Source organism: Mauremys mutica, chromosome 2 (assembly GCF_020497125.1).
Source record: "Mauremys mutica isolate MM-2020 ecotype Southern chromosome 2, ASM2049712v1, whole genome shotgun sequence".
NCBI lineage: Eukaryota > Metazoa > Chordata > Testudines > Geoemydidae > Mauremys > Mauremys mutica.
Genome location: NC_059073.1, coordinates 54,186,215 through 54,203,804, shown reverse-complemented (window position 1 = coordinate 54,203,804; position 17,590 = coordinate 54,186,215). Strand labels below are relative to the sequence as shown.

The 17,590-nt window shown below is 50.0% G+C and overlaps 1 long non-coding RNA gene across 1 annotated transcript in view; it reads left to right on the top strand.

Moving 5' to 3' along the window:
* The window catches only part of LOC123363472, a 59,272-nt gene that overhangs the window by 12,568 nt on the left and 29,114 nt on the right, over window positions 1–17,590 (top strand). Inside the window, exon 2 of the long non-coding RNA XR_006576768.1 lies at window positions 991–1,075. This is a non-coding gene — a long non-coding RNA (uncharacterized LOC123363472). The remainder of the gene's footprint in view (window positions 1–990; window positions 1,076–17,590) is intronic.

Here is a 17,590-nt window from a genome sequence, read left to right as displayed (position 1 = left end):
CACAACCTTCCCAGTCTCAGGATGAAGCCAATGCAAAAGTGACTAAAAGCCACATTGGCGGACACATGCTTGATTTTGCACTGAGCACACATCATCTGAAGCTCATCATCTCGGCCACAGCTTGTAGCTGCTGCTAACGTAAGAGAGGGTAGTGAAAGCCTTTAGTTGGGTTGACATCTCTTTCCCTTATCCAACACCTGTCAGGCTTGCAGCCACTTGTTGGCTTGCTAACATTAATGATCCATGATCTGTAACAGGAATATTTTCATTACAGTTTCTGTAAACAGAAAGGGAAATCAGGGGATCACTTGTAGAATATCTAAAGCCTCTGTGGGATAGTATTTGAAGCTGTGTGGTGGAGATATGAGATATTCTAAACTAAGGGCTAATCTACACTTACCGTCCGGGTCGACGCGGTGAGTTCGACTTCTCGGAGTTCGAACTATCGCGTCTGATCTAGACGCGATAGTTCGAACTCCGGAAGCGCCGCGGTCGACTCCGGTACTCCACCACTGCAAAAGGCGGTGGCGGAGTCAACCTTGGAGCCGCGGACTTCGATCCCGCGGCGTCTGGACGGGTAAGTAGTTCGAACTAGGGTACTTCGAGTTCAGCTACGCTATTCACGTAGCTGAACTTGCGTACCCTAGTTCGACCCCCGCCCTTAGTGTAGACCTGCCCTAAGAGTACTAGAAAACGGGCTGGATTCTCTGCTCATCTGCCCCAGTTTTAAACCAGTATAACTCCCATTGCTATCAGTGGATTTATTCTGAGTTACACCCATACAAATGAGAACATAATTTGACCCAGTATATTTCTTTAACAGTCACTTAGGGCAGCAAATTATTAGGGACAATAAAGTATGGGATTGTGACATGATTTTGTGAGTAACTGTGGGTGTGTGAGGAGTGTAGAATAATTAGAAACCATGGTACCTAGCTAAGGAATGTTTGAGGAAATTCCTGTAAGAAATATTAATCTGCGATTAATTAGGAGACCGGAGAGTCCATGTTTGAAACTGCTGAAGAATAACGTAGGGAAGAATCTGGCAGAAGACGTCTCTGGGGGACATTGACAGGTACTTTGCAGCCAAGAAGAAGGAAAAGCATAAGCGTTATGCAAGATTTATGGAGGCTAGGGGCAGAGTTTAAATTTGAGTACTGCTAGCAAGTGCATCCCAGCTGATTTCAGCTGTCAAAGGGGAAATATATATTTCGATTTAATATTTTTCTAATTTAGCAACTTGCAGATTTAATGTAGGTGTTCAGTAGGAATTTAGTCAAAATGAATAAGTTAAATAACCTATTCATTTTCCATCAGGCTCTACCCCTTCAACTGTTGGGACTAGTTAAAATTATTCCTCACAAAACAACTTGCATTTCATTTCAGTTTTAATCTTTATGTGAGAATCTATGTAATACTGAGGAATATGTTACTGGACTGTATTAAAAACAACACAAAGAAACATTATCTTTGCAATATTCCCTCTGAAGATAGAGAGGAAACAATGACTTCTTGCTATTTTCAGAAGAATAACCAGGAGAAGAATTCTTTGTATGTTTTGTAACTTTAAATTGGGGAGAGAAGGCAGAAGATGCTGGGCTGGGCTGGATTGACTGGACAGAATAATCTAGAAGAGGGATTTGTAGTCAAAGAAATCCCTACGACAGAGGTTTTCAAACTGGGGCACAACCCCTTGGGGGGCATGGAGGAATGTTCAGAGGGGGTGAATGGTGATGCCATGTGGCTCATGCCCAGTGGGGCTGGAACTGGGGATGCTGCAGCACTCCCTGGCTTGCAGTAGTAATAACAAACACCAAATACATGGTTTCCATCATCAGCACCTCCGCTATAAAGATTGTTCCAGCACCCCTGCTCATGCCAGCCCTCAGCCTCCATTGGGGGGGGGAGGGCAGGGAGGGAGTGCCACCTCCACCCCCTGACTCACCTCAGTGGCCACCCAGCCTGTGGGTCAGTGTCAGTGCCAGTTTCTGCTCCTGGCAACTTCCATGCCCAGCGCTGGAAACCTGAGGGGGATGGGCAGGGGAGCAGGTAATGGCCCTGCCCTAGCGGTGCAGCCTGGCTGTAAGGTAGAAGCAGCCTGCTGTGGAGGAAGCCTTGGCTGGGCCATTGGGAAGTATCTGTGTATCTGAAACTTACAAGTGTAGGTAATGTAATGAAAGTTGTGTTCCGGTTTCTGAGTTGGCTACCTAGCATACTTTTGCATGTGTCTATATTTGTCTGGGGGGGGGCACAACCAAAAATTGTAACTCAAAGGGGGAGGGGGGAGGGGGGCTCAGCTCAGAAAGTTTAAAAACAGCTGCCCTAGGATGTTAGGGCTGTGCCTTTAAGAGCTGACTGCTTCTCGGAGTGTTCCACCTGGTTCTGAGGTTCTGTTGTTCCCACTGGGCTAGGTTGTGCTTTATGCACCTAGCCCTGAGCAAGCTTGACTCCTTGCTTGAGATGGGGAGTAAGTTGCTTCACTCCTTGTATGGAGCAGCTTTACTCCCCCACCCCAGGCCCTCAGGTGCCCGGCCAGCTATTCTAGCCAGAAAGCTGAGGTGGGGCAGAGCCAAAATTCCCACCCTTCCATCCCTTCCTTTCCCATTTACTCCCTGGGGAGCATTGAATGAGCTGCCGCTGCATCAGGAGTCTTAATCTGTGCAGCCCTTACTCAGGCAGGGGTGAAGTAAGAGGGGCTGGGCTTACTCCACTGTCAGTTCAGGTAAGAGCTGTGACAGTCTATCTCATAACTTAAGCTGACTTCTGGGCGGCTACATCTTAAGGACTTGGCTGCATATGGATTGCAAAGTCCTTAAGATGTAGCCGCTCAGAAGCCAGCTCTTGCTGGGGTCCCTTTGCTCCAGGAACACAACGGGGCTGTAAAGCTGCACTAAGTGAGCAGCTGCAAATCCCTGTCACGCAGGGGAATTCCTGGCTGGTGTAGAGCTGGCAAAGCTGGTTCTGCCCCACCTCTTCTAGTCTAATGGAGTGGGGTCATGCTGTGGGCATGGTCAGAGCAAAGAGATGTGGCTGGCTTACTGCTACACTCTGATCCCTGGCTGGCATAAAACCCCTTGGCTATTGCTGCTGACTGTCAGATACAGCAGCCCTGAGGCTGCTCTAATTACATTGTAGACAAAACCAGTCCTTGGCATCCCCAGGGGAAAGGGGAGTTTATAGCCTGCATAAAGCCTTTCTCCAGGTCTTGCACCAAACACAACTGAGCCTGACCAGAGGATCAGGGCCAGTGTATTACTGGAATTCCCTGTATTGATCTTAGTAATTGGTTTTAAATCTAGAATCTTGTGTGTGAATTGCTGTGTTGATCATTGGAGAAATACATTATAATTATTTTTTTTAATAAAGGGGGAAAATTGAGTGGATAAATGAACCGTTAATCCTATGGTCTTATCCCTTTACATAAGTGCTGCCTATTAATTTCCCCTGGTCTTGTGTTATATTAAAACTAACATAAGGAAGTATTTCTTCACGCAACACACAGTCAATCTGTGAAACTCATTGCCAAGGGCTGTTGTCAAGGCCAAAAGTGAAACTGGGTTCAAACAAGAATTAGATAAGTGCATGGAGGATAGGTCCATCAATGGCTATTAGCCAAGAGAGTCAGGGATGCTGCCCCATGCTCTGGGTGTCCCTTACCCACACCTCTAAGCGCCAGAAGCTGGTACTGGATGATAGCGGATGGATCACTTGACAATTGCCCTGTTCTGTTAATTCCCTCCGAAGCACCTGGCACTGGCCACTATCAGAGACAAGATAGCGGACTAGATGGACGATTGGTCTGATCCAGTATGGCCATTCTTATGTTCCCATTGAAGTCAATGGCAGAACTTCCATTGGTTTCACTGGGAGCAGAACTGGATCTCAAACAAGGCATGACTGAATCTACATCTCTAGTTTATGCTCATCATACAATATGAAATCACGATTATAATGTTCATGCTAAAAATAGGCCTGGCATTTCAGCCGTATGACCTAATCAGAGCCCAGGCTAACTTTCACTGAAGTCAGAGGAAGTTACCCTTTTCCTTCAGTGGGAGTTGGATCAGCCCAATATTGAGGTAAGAAAAAAGAGGTTGTCTAAAGGACGTAGAAACTGGGTAGGCTTTATAAAAAGGAAACCTAAACTGGAGAGAGTGGACACAGGATAAGAAAAATAAGGTGGGAAAATATCTGATTTTCTGTCTGCAGAGGTAGCACAAGCCATCATATGGTGAGAAGGCATGTACAGCACTGGATCAAAGGGCAAAAGCCTGGCACTAGATTAAGAGGGCAATAATTGCAGGCAGGCAGAGTTTTTTATAATAGAGGTGATAATGTACAGCAGAGGAAGGAAACTGCAAGGAACAGAAAGGAGGATAAAGTGGAAATAAAAGATCCTTTGATCTCTCTCTCTGGCTCTCTCTCTACATAACAGCATTATTTTATCACCCACTTACTCCAGTTCCCCTCTCCTTTCATCTCACTCTCCTCTGCTAGTTTTCTAGTCTTTCTACCCTGAAACCATACCAGGTTTCCCATCCCACATGCATCTTGTAGAAATGGTGAGATATACAGTGGTATATCTTCATCAAGTGTAGTTTCTAAATATGAGCCATCCTAAGTGTGAGATTAGATGTGGACCTTGGGAGGCAACAGTTGAAGAGTTGGCTAAGGGAAGGGGATTGTAAATCGGGCACTCAGCTACATGCAATGAATCTGGCCTGAGAAAGCATGACCCTGATTTTTCGTATATGCGTGGTCGTGATCAGTGTGTACATTGAGGGAGTGAGGAGGAGGAATCAATAGTGCTTTGCTCCCTCTTCAACCCATCATTTGTTTTTCGAGTAGTGTGAGTGTTGCACATGCCTACGCTATTTTCATGGCTGTGACGCATCTGTTCTGGAGTCCTCATTTCTGGTCCCGGGCCATTTGACCCACGCAAGTAAAGATGACCTAGATTACACGACAGGGCCGCCCAGAGGGGGGGGCAAAGGGGGCAATTTGCCCCGGGCTCCGCGCTTCGCAGGGGCCCCCAAGAGAACAGCGGAGGCTCCCGCCTCCGCCCCTCTCCTGGAGCCTCAGCGCATCAAGCGCCGAGTCTCCGCCGGGGCCCCTGAGCCCCACCCCGCTCAGAGCCGCGTCGTCAGGGGGCGGGGCTGGGAGCTCCGGGCTGAGCTCGGCTGCCTCCGCTCGGCGGGGAGCTCCCAGCCCCGCCCCCTCCCCATGCGGCTCTGAGCGGGACGGAGCTCAGGCCCCGCCGGGGACACGCTGCAGCTGTTCCGGCGAGGCGCTGAGACTCCGGGTGAGGAGGGAGCCGGGGGTAAGAGGCTGGGGCCGGGGCGAAGCGGGACCCGCCGCCGAAGCACAGCCCGGGGTCTTCGGCGGCGGGGGCCCCTTCCGTTCCAGGACCCGCCGCCGAAGTGCCCCGAAGACCCGCGGCGGGGCCCCCCCCCCGCTGAATTACCGCCGAAGACCGGGCTGCACTTCAGCGGTGGGTCCTGCTTCGGCGGTAATTTGGCGGCGGGGGGTCCCCGCCGCGGGTCTTCGGGGCACTTCGGCGGCGGGTCCCAGAACGGAAGGGGCCCCCGCCGCCGAAGACCCTGGGCCCCTGGAATCCTCTGGGCGGCCCTGTTACACGATATGGGAGGGATGTAATACCTTGCCTCTTTAACCTCAGTGAAATCTGTTCTTGCCCTTTGAGTCGTCTAGTAAAATCACAATGTTACGGCAGAGTAGAAGGCCTGATATGATTCTAGTCGAATGCTCAGGTCCGTGCAGCTGGGGTTACGTCTACTGTAAGTTTTTTAGATAGAATTTTTTGGAAAAATGACCCTTTTACACTTTCATCTTAAGAGCTCCTTCTCCCTTTGGGTGTGTGCTACACTTATGCTCACTCTCCTGATGGAATACTAAGCCATGGCTGTGTCAGGTTCTGCTGCTGCGTTGTCGACTTTACCTCTTTTGCTAACAAAATAGTTCAAGATGAGGGGCATGATGAGGCAATCAGGAGTTGAGGTTCATTCTCTGCTCTCAGAGGCTGGGTGCTGAACAGATAGCAAATGATACACATGTCAGGCTGCCAGACAGTTGTGATTTTTGTCCAGAAGTTGTGGCCTGTTTGTTAAAGTTGCAGTTTGGTGCATGTACGTGGCTGTGGGGGAGGTGCATCCAGGATCTAAACTCGTTTTATAATTTACTAGATGTTGAGGTGGCAGCACAGTCCTTTACCTCCAACGGGGGCTGGATTTTCCTCTCTACTCCCCCCCATTTCTCCAATACCCAGGGTGGGGGAGCGTGTGTGTGGGGGGTGGGGGGGGCTCGAGTCCCTATGCCCTAGAGCCAGCCCCAGCTCCGAAACCCCTGAAGATGCTGGGGGGTGGAGGGTGCTGGCACTGCTGGGCTCCCCTGTCTCAGTACTGTGGCCAACTGGAGGCACAAGCCCCAGCCCCACTCACCGGGGCCTCCCTGAGCCTGATCCCTGGCACGGCTGGAAAGCCACAGAAGGCAAAGTCCTCAAGGTGTCACAGGAGGTCACTGCTGTCATGATGGAGGGGTGGCCAGGCCAAATGTTAGTTAGTGGCATTGTGGAAAATGTTGCAGAGAGTGTTGAAAGTTGCACTTCTGCAACAGAATTGTGGCCCACAATTTTCTTACAGCCTTTTACATAGGGCCAGTTCCTGGCAGAGGGGTGGAGAACAGGCCTGGCCACAGACTTCCCCTACTCACATTATTTTCCTCCCATTTTTGAGTTTTCCAACCAAATCTAGTCTCAGACATAAGCCCTTTCTCTGAACCAAACTCCAGAAAGGACCAGATGTGCTGGCGGTCCAATGCTGGTTGGCTGGATAGGATTGTTAGGAAAGCCTTGATCTGCATTACTTCTGTGAAGGGTATGAGTCTTAGAAGTGTGGCTAGAAGTTCTCTTAGGGCAGGTCTATACTTACCTGCCGGGTCGACGTGTAGCGTTCGACTTCTCGGAGTTCGAACTATCGTGTCTAATCTAGACGCGATAGTTCGAACTCCGAACGCGCTCCCGTCGACTCTGGAACTCCACCACCACGAACGGCGGTGGCGGAGTCGACGGGGGGAGCTGCGGACTTCGATCCCGCGGCGTCTGGACGAGTGAGTACTTCGAACTAAGGTAGTTCGACTTCAGCTACGCTATTCGCGTAGCTGAAGTCGCGTACCTTAGTTCGACCCCCCCCACCCTAGTGTAGACCAGGCCTTAGTGTGGCGACTTATGTTTGCAGTTGTGTGGGGAAAGTTGTAAGCATGTACAAATTCTAGCATGGGGCGTATGTAGGACCAGGATTGCACTGTGGGGGAGTGCTCTTCTGAAATGACTGTTCTATAAATAGCCTCTCTTTTTGGTATATAAAAACAAGACTTTAATGTTTGTAGTTATATCTATTGGAGTGGGATTCAGTCTCAAGTGAGAGCATAAGCAATCCCATTCTCTGCATGATGGTCGATTTCCTTTTACTGGTCTAGGGGCCCATTATTCCCTGATAAGGTTGGCAGCTGCTTCCAGAAAGCTGAGGAGACAGAATTTCCCACAGGAAATTTTCCATGCTGCTAGGTGCAAGGGAATCTCTGGCAGACATGGGGATGGAGCATCTGGGTCTTTTACCAGTTTGTCTGGTTGAGGGACTAATTGGAGTTGATATCAGCATTTTCATTAACAGTGGACATCAGAGTTTGGTTGGCTCACATTAGGGTGGTTACAATTGCTACTGTAGTTTTTTGCCATGTTACTTGGCTCGCTGCCCTCCACAGATAGGGTGAGCAAGACCGAAGAAGAGCATCTATTGTTAGCTTCTGAGTCACGAGGAGTGTTTTTATTAACCTTATGTAAGTAGTGGTACAGTCCCAATTTATATAACTAGCTCTTGAAGGCATCTCTCCACAAACACTTAGAATTATCTCTATTTACATGCCTTTAATTTTTAGAGATTGTAAATTCTCTACACACCACAAGAGGTCGGTATGTGATAAGGGTTTGCCCAATTAAACGAACTGCCTGATTTTTTTTCACAAATGCCGAGCACCTGCCACTCCCATTGATATCAGTGGGTTGGTGGGTGCTCACACCTGTAAAAATCAAGCCATGTGTACATCACAAATACCTGCAGACTGACTCATTTGAAATCCCCCATCAGAAGGTCATACTTTTTTTTTCCCCTCACATTTTCTGCCGTTTTGCCATCTTTAAAATACCACATTTAGAAGCCAAAGTCATTTTAAAACGAAAATAAACATGATGGTGTTCGGTGCACTTTGGAACAAAGCTGCAAAGCTTTATGGCTGGGAAAACAAGCATATATCAGTTTTAATAGAGAAAATGTGGTTTACATCTTTGTGAATGAATCACAGGCAGTAACATTCAATGAATTAATGCTCTGGATCTTCAGAGTCATGCTATAGATTTTTATTGATATACGTTTTCTTATATCCCTAAAACACATTAAAAGCTGGCCAAGTTCAGCATGGCTGAGTCTCAGCTCAGAAAAGACGGTTACTCACCTTTGTGACTGTTGTTCTTCAAGATGTGTTGCTCATATCCATTCCAATTAGGTGTGCGCGCACTGCGTGCACGTTCATCGGAAGATTTTTTACCCTAGCAACACTTGGTGGGTCGGCTGGGCGCCCCCTGGAGTGGTGCCGCTATGGCACCGGATATATACCCCTGCCAACCCAATCACCCCTCAGTTCCTTCTTGCCGGCTACTCCGACAGTGGGGAAGGAGGGCGGGTTTGGAATGGATATGAGCAACACATCTCAAAGAACAACAGTTACAAAGGTGAGTAACCGTCTTTTCTTCTTCGAGTGCTTGCTCATATCGATTCCAATTAGGTGATTCCCAAGCCTTACGTAGGCGGTGGGGTCGGAGTGAGATGTTGCAGAATGCAAAACTGCTGAGCCAAAGGCTGCATCATCTCTGGACTGTTGAACCAGTGCATAATGTGAAGCAAAGGTGTGGACCGAAGACCAGGTAGCTGCCCGACATATCTCCTGGATAGGTACACGAGCCAGGAAGGCGACAGATGAAGCCTGAGCCCTGGTAGAGTGTGGGGTGAGGTGGCTTGAGGGTACATGAGCCAATTCGTAACAAGTACGGATACACGCCGTTACCCATGATGAGATCCTCTGGGATGAGACAGGTAGACCCTTCATTCGGTCTGCCACTGCGACGAAGAGCTGGGGCGTTTTACGAAATAATTTTGTCTGCTCGATATAAAATGCGAGCGCTCAACGGACGTCCAGGGAGTGCAATTGTTGCTCCCGTCGTGATGAGTGCGGCTTCCGGAAGAAGACCGGAAGGAAGATATCCTGGTTGACATGGAATGCCGATACCACTTTAGGGAGGAATGCCGGGTGTGGTCGCAACTGCACCTTGTCCTTGTGGAACACAGTATACGGTGGGTGCACCGTTAGAGCACGAAGCTCGGAAACTCGTCTGGCCGATGTAATGACTACGAGAAAAGCTGTCTTCCAGGACAGGTATAGCAATGAGCATGTTGCCAACGGCTCAAATGGGGGAGACATAAGTCCTGTTAGAACCAGGTTGAGGTCCCAGGTTGGGGCGGGGCGTCGTACCTGTGGGTATAGGCGCTCCAGGCCCTTGAGAAATCTAGAGACCATAGGGTGTGAGAACACGGAGCGGCCACTCCCCCCTGGATGGAAGGTAGAGATGGCCGCCAAGTGCACCCGCAATGAAGATACCGCCAGGCCCTCCTGTTTGAGAGACCAGAGGTAGTCCAAGATGGTTGGGATTGAGGCCTCAGTGGGGGTGACACTGTGTGTCCCGCACCAGCAGGAGAAACGCTTCCATTTGGCCAGATACGTTGACCGGGTGGAAGGCTTCCTGCTACCCAGGAGTACTTGCTGTACTGAGGCAGAGCAACGCAACTTTGACTGGTTTAGCCATGCAGCAGCCACACCTTGAGGTGAAGGGCCTGCAGGTCTGGGTGGCGAAGTCTGCCGTGGTCCTGCGTTATGAAGTCTGGGTGGAGTGGCAGGGTAATCGGGTTGGCTAGTGACAGGTCGAGCAGCGTGGTGTACCAGTGCTGCCTGGGCCACGCTGGAGCGATCAAGATTAGGTGCGCTCTGTCCCTGCGGAGTTTTAGCAGGAACTTTTGAACCAGCAGGAATGGCGGGAAGGCATAAAGCAACCGGTTCGTCCACGGCATCAGGAATGCGTCCGAGAGCGACCCCGGTGAGAGGCCTTGGAAGGAGCAGAACATCTGGCATTTCCTGTTCTCACGGGAAGCAAACAGGTCTATGTGGGGAAATCCCAACTTCTGGAAAACTGAATGAATAACATCCGGGTATATTGACCACTCGTGGCAGAGGAATGACCTGCTCAGTCGATCCGCCAGAATGTTCCAAACCCCCGGGAGAAAGGACGCTACCAGGTCTATCGAGTTGGCTATGCAAAAGTCCCAGAGTCTGATGGTCCCCTGACAAAGGGGGGAAGATCGAGTCCCTCCCTGTTTGTTTATATAGTACATGGCCATTATGTTGTCCGTAAACACTGAGACACAGTGGCCTTGTAAATGTTGCAGGAATGCCTGGCACGCCAGGCGAACTGCTCTCAGTTCTCGGACATTGATGTGCAGCATCAGCTCCTGAGGTGACCAGAGGCCTTGTGTACGAAGGCTTCCGAGGTGCGCGCCCCAGCCGAGAGAAGACGCGTCCGTCGTCAGGAACACTGAGGGCTGGGGCGGATGGAACGGTAGCCCTGCACACACCAGGGAGGGAGTCAGCCACCAGTCTAGAGAGCCTAGAGTGCTCGGGGGAATGGTGACTATTGTATCTATTGAGTCCGTGCTCGGGCAGTATACCGAGTTGAGCCAAGTTTGTAACGGCCGGAGCCGGAGCCTGGCGTGCTTGGTTACAAACGTGCATGCAGCCATGTAACCCAAGAGACTGAGACAAGTACGAACCGTGGTCGTCAGGAAATTCTGCAGGCCGCGGATGATTGTTGCCATTGCCTGGAACTGCGGCTGTGGTAAGCAGGCCCTGGAGAGATTGGAGTCCAGGGTCGCTCCTATGAAGTCTAACCTCTGTGTGGGAGCCAGAGAGGACTTCTCTATATTGATCACCAGGCCTAGACGAGTGAATAGGTACCTGACGATGCCCACATGCTGGGTGACTTGTGTCTCGGAGGTCCCCCGGATGAGCCAATCATCCAGATACGGAAACACATGTATCCGACGTCGGCGGAGATATGCGGCGACCACGGCCATGCACTTCGTGAATACCCTTGGGGTTGTGGAAAGGCCGAAGGGCAGGACCGTGAACTGGAAGTGTTGAGGGTCAGCTACGAAGCGGAGGTACCTCCTGTGCGGAGGAAAAATGGCGATATGAAAATATGCATCCTTCATATCGAGGGCGGCATACCAATCTCCAGGATCCAAGGACAGGATAATGGTCCCCAGGGATACCATGCGGAACTTCAACTTCATCATAAACTGGTTGAGTCCTCGCAGGTCTAGGATAGGTCTGAGACCTCTCTTTGACTTGGGGATTAGGAAATAACGGGAGTAAAACCCCTTGCCTTTTTCGTTCTTCGGCACCTCCTCTATAGCCCCCATGGCGAGGAGCGACCACACCTCTTGCAAGAGGAATTGCTCGTGAGAGGGGTCCCTGAAGAGGGACGGGGCAGGAGGGTGGGGTTGAAACAAATTGGAGGTGGTATCCATATTCCACCATGCGTAGGACCCAGAGATCCAAGGTTAACTGGGACCACGCCGGGAGGAAGTAGGAGAGACGGTTGGAGAAGGGAGGAGAAGGATCCTGGTCTGTAACTGGTACGCCGTCCTCGGGCGCACCTTCAAAAGTTAGATTTTGGTCCCAGTGGTGGTTTCAAGGGACCTTGATTTTGGCCCCTTTGGGGTCCTGATTGGCGTCTACGCGCCGTCTGTCAAAGTCCTGTCTGTTTCTAGGCACAAAGTACGGCCGGGGAGGTTGGGGGCGGAAGGACCTGCGTTGGGTCACTGGCGTGTGCATGCCTAGCGAACGCATTATGACCCTATTGCCCTTCAGGCTTTGCAGCCGAGGGTCAGTCTTCTCCGAGAAGAGGCCTTTACCATCGAACGGCAAGTCCTGGATGGTGTATTGCAGCTCAGGCGGGAGGTTGGAAACCTGAAGTCAGGCAATACGGGGGGAGGGATAGCTCAGTGGTTTGCGCATTGGCCTACTAAACCCAGGGTTGTGAGTTCAATCCTTGAGGAGGCCACTTAGGGATCTGGGGCAAAAATTGGTCCTGCTAGTGAAGGCAGGGGGCTGGACTTGATGACCTTTCAAGGTCCCTTCCAGTTCTAGGAGATTGGTATTTCTCCAATTATTACCTTATTACCTAACACCTGAGGCCAGAGTCCTGGCTGCTGAGTCGGCTGCATCAAGTGAGGCTTGGAGGGAAGTTCTGGCCACCTTTTTTCCTTCCTCCAAGAAGGCCGCAAACTCCTGGCGGGAATCATGAGGGAGTAGTTCCGTAAATCTCCCCACCTCCGCCCATGTGTTGTAATTATAGCAGCTGAGGAGAGCTTGTTGATTCGCCACCTGGAGCTGTAAGGCACCCGCCGAGTACACTTTACGGCCGAGCAGGTCCATTTGCCTAGCCTCCTTCGATTTTGGGGCTGGCGCCTGCTGGCCATGGTGTTCCCTCTCATTAACTGACTGAACGACCAGTGAGCAGGGAGGAGGATGGACATACAAATACTCATACACTTTAGAGGGCACCATATATTTACGCTCGACTCCCCTGGCCGTAGGTGGGATGGAGGCCGGTGATTGCCATATAGTGTCAGCATTGGGCTGGATGGTACGAATAAAAGGTAGGGCCACTCTGGTGGGAGCATTCACCGACAGAATGCTCACTACCGGGTCCTCCACCTCTGGGACCTCCTCCACCTGGAGGTTCATGTTGAGTGCTACCCTCCTAAGGAGGTCCTGGTGGGCCCTCAGGTCGGTTGGAGGAGGGCCCGAGGAGGATGTCCCTGCCACCGCCTCGTTGGGAGAAGAGGAAGAGGAGACACCTGGGACTAGAGGGTCCTGCGTGGCTTCTTGCTCCTGAGCAAACTCCTGCTCCACTGGGACTGGGGAGTCCGGTGGGTGGACTGGAGCTTCCTCCGTACCAGCCGGAGGGGGATGGCTGATCGTCGCCTCTGGCACCCAGTGCTCTGATGGTGCCGAGCGGGACGGGACTACTGGTGCACCTTGGGCCTGGTGGTATGCCCAAGGCATCCAGAAGGACCACTGGTGTGGGCCTAGGTCCTGGGCCTGTGCCTCTTGGAAGACCCCGGTGGGCACATCGGACTCGCGGTCCTGCGCATAATAGCTGTCCGCGTGGGACAACCCTGAAGCGTGTCTGGATGGCCATGGAGGAGCGGAGAGGCCCTGAGCAGAGTCACTATCTCTAGCTAGCCTAGCTCTACTCGGCACCGGAGACTGGTACCGGGAGGCATACCAGTACCGGAAGTGAGATCGGGACCTGTGACCGGAACGGTGCCGGGAGGTCGACCGCGATCTCGAGGCTCAGTGTGGGGAGCGGCTACAGGAGTCACGGTGCCTGGAGCGGTGCCGGGAGCTGGAGCGGTGCCGAGAATAGCGGGCCGGCGACCGGGATGCCGACCGGAGCCGCGAGTGCGACCAGTGCTGAAGAGGAGAGCGGCGACGGGAGCGGGAGCGCCGTCTGGACCTGGAACGTCTGCAGGACCGTGATCTTGAATGATGCCGGTCTGCTGTGCCGACATAGGGTGGCCATATCAAGGCCGGCTTGCCTATAGACTGTATCACCCGCACCGGCGGTGCCGGGGGCGGAGGCAGCATCGACTCTGTCATTGAAATCAGATCCCTCGCCGTTGAGAACGTCTCTGGCGTGGATGGGATTGTAAGCTCTACCACGGGTCTAGCCGGGGAGCTGACAGGCACCGGACTCGACGGCCCTTGTGGGACCGGAATCGACAGTGCCGACGTCGTCGGTGCCGCGGCGGGTGTCGGCACCGGGCAGTCTGACTTGGACGAGCTTCCTGGCTGCGGTGCAAGTGGCACGGAAGCAGCAGGAGTCTTAGACTTTCTCGACCTTGGGGAGAGGGAGCGGCGTCGAGCCGGCCTTGGTGCCGGCGACGGGTGGTGCTGAGGAGCCTTGGCCGTACCGGGGCGGTCCGGTGCCGAGGAGGTGCTTCTGCTCGAAGAGTGACCAGCGCTCGGTGCCGAAGGCGGAGGGGTGAGAGCCGCCTCCATGAGGAGCTGCTTTAGCCTAATGTCCCACTCCTTTTTTGTTCTTGGCTTAAAAGCCTTGCAAATGTGGCACTTAGCTGTCAGGTGCGATTCCCCAAGGCACTTCAGACAGGAGCTGTGTGGGTCTCCTGTCGGCTTGCGGCAGGCCGAGCACGGTTTGAAACCCGGTGAGCCGGGCATGGGCCCCGGCACCGGGTGTGGGGAAGGGGCTATTCCCCAAACCCCTCTTAACTATATTATATTAAATATACTATAAAGTGATAAACTAAGTTGAACTATATAAAATTTTTAACTATATACACAACAAGGAACGAGAGAACTACGAGTAGCTAGGGAAGTGGAGGTCAGCTAAGCTGCGCTCCATTGTTCCAACGACCGACCTGGGCGGTAAGAAGGAACTGAGGGGCGGATGGGTCGGCAGGGGTATATATCCGGTGCCATAGCGGCGCCACTCCAGGGGGCGCCCAGCTGACCCACCGAGTGTTGCTAGGGTAAAAATCTTCCGACGAACGTGCACGCAGCGCGCGCACACCTAATTGGAATCGATATGAGCAAGCACTCAAAGAAGAACAGGCTACTATAGCAGAGTAACTATAGTACAGGAGACTGAGTTGGGAGGGTACTAAGCAGGATAGGGCTGATATGTAGAGATGTAAGGGAAACTTGCACAGAACCTGTCCACTGTTATAATTAATGAGCTTAAAGTCTCCCTCTCTCAGTTCCCTCCCCAGCAAATATAAATAAAACCTTCTGTGTATCACTGACAATATCAGGATGAGGAATGATCTGAAACTTCAGGAAGGTGCAAATGCTTTCTCTGTCATTCATCTCTAGAGCTAGATTTAAAATGGTAGCAGAATGTTTTCCTGTTTGACTACATTTTTTTGCATTGCTACAGATCTTCAAACCAACACTGCAGTTTTATAACCACAAATATTTTAATTTGGTTCCAAACTATCCAGACTGAGCATTGCTAGAAATCTTGGCAGATGGTTGTCAAAGTTAATGAACTAAAACAAAACCTATCCAAGTTAGGGGCTCCAGAATAATGTTACTATTAAGTAAAATTATTTCATGTATGTTGTGACTTGCAGGGCAGCAGGTTTCTACTACGAAATTTACTGGAAAATAGGATTGTATTACAATAACTTTGTAGCATTAATCTTGGAGAGCAGACGATTAATATAATGCTTTATAATGTATTGCTAACTCTTTATATTCACTGACCTTTACCTGGTTGACTGTCATAGATGTGTTTCATAGGCCTTGGTATTGCTAGAGCTAGTGGAGTTCTCCTTTGGCATGTGTGGTGAGTCCAAAGCTGTTTTTCTTTTGTGAGCAGAAGGACCTGAGTTCTATCCTAGGTGACCATAGTGACAAAAGTGCAATGTAGTTAGAGAAAGGTAATCCCTTGAGTTTGTCCACTAAATGGAGCATAAAGTCTCAAGGCTGACTCCTGTCTCTCTCTTGATGAGAGAACATAAAAATGTACCACAAAGCACATAGCTAGGAAGAATTAAGAAAGCCCCCAGCTTCATGACAGAGGCTGATCTAACTACTGAAGTACAATTTCACACAGTGAACATGATGTACACTCATGATACATTTTTAAATACTGTATGTTAAGATTATTTTATTGTAGTTGAATTTAATTGGAAACATTTGCTTTAGAGCATTTGTAGTGCACGATATATTATTTCAAATCCGTTCTCCCCCATTGCACAGCTGTAGCTCACCACTGCTCTGGAGGGACAAGCTCTAGGAGTGATGGGGTAGTTCGCTCTTTATGCCATTCAGTCCTGGACTTCTCTACTGAGACTACCAGCTACAGGACCACATCGCTGTGGATAACTTTTTCCTACAGGAGTGGGATTTTTCCTCTAAAGTAGCTCACCAAATAGCCATCTTTCATTGGCAGTAATTGCTGACCACTCCTGGTTTCAAAATAAATATTTAAGAGGAGCAAAACAGCTCTTTTATAAGGATGGGAGCTGGTTGGAAAATGAAAAGAAATCTTGTCAGAAGCATGTCGGTGGAAGCCAGCAATGTATTGGATGGTTGTAGGGATGGCAAGAGCGGGGCTTCCTCATCTAAACCTTTCTGGTGTTTGGTTCCGAGAAGGGGCTGAGGTTTGAGACAATCCTTTACTAGATCTGGTTGGAAAACTGTCAAAACAGGAGGAAAAAAAATGTGAGTAGGGGAAGTATATGGCCTGGCTGCCAGCCCCCCCTTTATCCTGGGATTGAGTTCTCAGCAAGGTATTTGAATGACAGCGTGTTTAGGTTAGTTTTCGTGGTTCTTAGGTTACACATTCACAACAGTGGTTCAAAAGGGGAATCTAACGCTGCTGCTTCTATGTATATTTTTTATGGACCGTCACTAGGTACCCCTGCCGGAATGCATCTCAGATCTCTTCTGGTGTATGGCAATTCTGTTTCTAGGCAAAGCTAATGAAGCTGCTCTTTAACTTACTACTTTAAATGTTGCATTTCAGGAGCTTTCTTTGGAACACAGGCGCTCTGAGGCCTGGTTCACGTGTACAGCCGCTAACATGCTGAGAGGACGGAGCTACTGCTTCAGCTCAGCAGGTAGAGGTCTGTATTTTTGAGGGCACAAATGTGAAATGGGGAAATAGAGGAAGAGGCTAAGTGACTTTTCTGAGCCAAAATTAAAACTCTGGGTCCAAATTTCCAGTCCCAAGGTAGACCATGAGATCACCTGTAAATATCTGACTTATGACCAGGCTGATGATGGGTCCAATCCCACTTCTGTTGACTGGTTTGGGCTCAGTATGCTTACAGTCCCGTACTGTAAAAGAATTAAACTTTGCACAAACAACCAACCTACAAGTAGAAGTTATACACAAAGCCTTTTTATTACATGAAATAGTTGAACATACTCCATAGTAGTTAATCAATTACAAGTGCATTTATTTAATGTTTTGTGGACATTGTAACAGTCTGACTATTTTGGCTGGATGGCCAGCATTCTGACTGAATTCAAGCCAGTGCAAACCATGGCATAACCATAAACAGTAAATTACAGGTCTACAATGATGTTAGACTAGCTAAGCAAGAGCATATTTATTGACACATTGAAGCATCACAAAGTATGAGAGCCCAAATGTTAGAAAACTATCACTAAAATGGTATTTGTACAAATTCCTTATTTTATCTAACTGTAATGATCCTTTCTTGGATCCTGGTATATCAGTAATGCATGAGATCTTTCTCTAGTTTCAGGGAAGCCATTTAAATATTTGAAACTATAATGGGCAACAAAGAAATGTAAACATTTAATGGTCCTTTGAAAGCCCATTGAGAGAGAATACATTGTGCCACAGGAA